This window comes from Octodon degus, unplaced genomic scaffold, assembly GCF_000260255.1.
Source record: "Octodon degus isolate 3935 unplaced genomic scaffold, OctDeg1.0 scaffold00292, whole genome shotgun sequence".
NCBI lineage: Eukaryota > Metazoa > Chordata > Mammalia > Rodentia > Octodontidae > Octodon > Octodon degus.
In genome coordinates this window covers 264,295-267,637 of record NW_004524868.1, presented here as the reverse complement: position 1 = coordinate 267,637, position 3,343 = coordinate 264,295, and positions in this window count along the sequence as shown.

Genomic DNA, 3,343 nt, shown 5'->3' with positions numbered 1-3,343 from the left:
CAAGTAGTGTCTCCTATTCTTTAGTCAGATTTGTACATTCTCCAAATGCATTGTTCTTATACTGGGGTAACTGTTGGGGTTCCTCATTATTGAAGATGCTGATACCATTCCTTTGATCTATATTTGTAGTGCCACTTGGTGACTCCAAAGAAAAACACACTGTACCACTTTTTATGTTTTCTAGGCTGTGAGATGTGGAAGATAAAGACTCTGACCACAAGAGTAGCTCTGGGTTACTTAGATCCAGTTGTTTGAACCACTGTTTTGGATTCCTAGAATAGTAACATAGCCCACATGGAAAATTGAGTGTATTGCACTTCTTAGACGTTATAATCATTTTTCACAACTCTCAGACAAAATGGAAATGCTCAGCTGACATAAAACTATTTTTTATGGTTTGGAAAATGAATCACAGAAAACTTATTGCCAAGTTGCCAATATCTTCACTTCTACCTGGAAGAAATGTAAACCTGGAGGCTGGCTCTTGTGACCCTCCAACCTTCCCGGCCACTCATACCAGCCAGTACAATAACCTATCTTTACATTTCCTTCCTTCAACATTCATGCTCCTTCGCCTCTGTCCCCTGCATCTTCCCCTCTCAGTGGATATACCCTCCTTCAGAAGATTCTTCCACTCCCTTATCTCCAAGGATCACCCATGTACAGATGACTCCCTGGTTGTACTCAGATCGGAACGTTCTTCTATTTCTAAAGTTGTTTATCCAGGTAACCATGTGTCTCGAGGGCCTCTCCAGGAAACTATTTATCTTGACCTCAAACAAAGGACTGAACTTATCTTGTTTTCTACTGCTCTAGGGATTCATATAATCGAACTGAAAATCAACCACATTTAGAGAACTCTTCAATCTCCTCTCTCTAGTCAGTTAGCAAGTCTTTTTGATTCTGCTTCCTACATGCCCAATCTGAGCTATAAAAATGTCACCAATGCTGTGAGCATACTGGAAATTTCAGTACATGCAAAACAAAAGGGTAGCACCTTGGGATACTACCTAGAATGTAGGTACTCTGTGTTCTAGAGGTGAACAGCCATAAAATGTTAAATTAATCATTTAACTGGATTAAAGTGAAAATGAATTTGTATCTTTTACCTTCTGATCAGTACACAGACAGGTAGAATGCTGTCTTGAAACACGCTCTCATGCCTCACATGTTAGGGCCATAGGCACTGCTATTGTTGTCCTCCATGGCAACCCTCTTACTGTCACTGTGTTTAGGGGCTGCCAGATGTTTCAGTTTGTCCACATGTCCACAGTTCCTGTGTGCTCTTGTGTTACCCATTTTCCTTCTTTGATTTTTTCCTTTCTGAAGTGCTATTTCTTCATTTATGTTTTATTTATGAAATATGTTAAATATATTATTATTATAAAAATTTTATCTCATTGTATGTACGATTTGTATGCTTGTATGTTAGTTAACATGGTTTTATAGCTAGCCTCTCTTCGGTCCTTGAAAGGAATGTCTTACGTTGCTATTGATCAGACAAGAAGGCATAGCTTTATCTTGTACTTTCATTCACTGTTACTAAGACAACTATATACAATGGATTGATTATGTAACTTTCTTGCTAAACTGCTTGGAAACTTAATTTCATTGTCTGTCATTTTACCCTTAAAAAATAAAAAATAGGGCTGTCTTGATAGCTCAGCAGACTAAAGCCCCTGCTCAGTCAGAGCAAAATATGATTTCCAACTACTCTGTGGTGATAGTTACAAGCTGTCCTACATTTGTCAAATGTCAAATAACTACATATTCTAAAGAAGCACATTGTATTGCATGTAAATTACATTCCTAAGGAAGCTGAATGAGTACAAAGAAAGAGCTCAGAGTAAAAACACATGCTCAGCACACATAACTAAGAATAGCTAAACAAAATGTTGTGTTATGGCAACAAATTAAAAGGCAAACTACCTCCCACAACAAAGATTTATGTAGCTTACAGGTAGAAAAATCTTAAATAGCTCAACATTACAGTATGTTTAACTGCACATATAAGAAAACTACAAACACAATCACAAAGCACAACCTGATGGAATGAAAAGTACCCTGACTCCAGGGCTAACAAGTTTACGAAAAAAGTCACCTCTTCTACAGAGCTGTGTGGGTAGTTACACTTGCTGGAGACACCAATGTAAAAACCTGTGGTGATGCTGACGAAACTCTCACATCTACAACAGCACCTCGGGATGCTTACACAGAAACCAGTCCTACGCACATGCAAGAGCAAGCACCTACAGGAGCTGCACTTAGAACTACTACTGATTGGAAAATTAGAAGTAAACCCATGTCTACAAATCATAAAATGCAAAATACAATGTGGCATTCTTTAAATGGATAGGATGAAAGAAATAAATATTCATACATACACAGGGTTCAAAACTAGAATGCTGAGGAAATGGTTGGAGAGTGGCATAGGCGGTATGAAAGCATCTCTGTTGACTGAAATCATGTCAAAGCATGCCTGTGACTGAATCAGTTGAATCCACCTGTATTTATGGCAAGGTGTCTCGTGGGGAGAGGAAAGAAACACAAAAGCCTGAAATCAAATGAAGGTTATGTTGGTGTCCCTTAAATGTTTAAGTTTTTCTCAATTAAAAGTGATGAAAATTAGCATTTTATTCTTCTCATCATTGAGGGTTTTCTAAATTTCTCTTTTCTTCAATATTTCAAGGGTGAAATAATTTTTAAACATATTAAATATTTAGAATGACTAATAATGAGTAACATTCAATTAATCTTTAAGCTTACATTAGTGTTACTGTGAAAAATTCAGCATTGACATGTCTAAAAAGTGATTATACTAATTCTTTATGTATGATTTTCAAATCCCTATGATTTGCAGATTTCCATAAAAGTCCTTTTCAACTCAATTACCTTTTTTTTTGGCAAACTGGGGATAGAACTCAGACCCTTGCACTTGCTAGCAAGCGCTTATTCTACTGAGCTGTCTCCCTGGCACCTCAAGTAAATTACGATATTACTCGATAAATCAAATTTTTCTTTTCTTTGTCCCCTAAACATTACTTGGGAAGCAGTCTCACTAGACTTGTTGGTACAACTGATTTTCAAAACCTTTCGTGTGTCTCTGTGTCCATTCACATAGAATCCTAGGTGCATAGGCCCTCAGAGAACCCTTGTCAGTGCTTGGGACTCATTCTGCTGGCTTATAAAATTCGCCAGTAATTCCATGTAACATTTAGTTTTGATTTCACACTAACATGGCCTTGTGCAATTCATATATGAAAAAAGAAACTTTTAAAGCTACATTCAAGACCCAGCCCTAGCCCAGGTCCGGTGAGTGTGTGGAGAGCTTCCTGCTACCCTG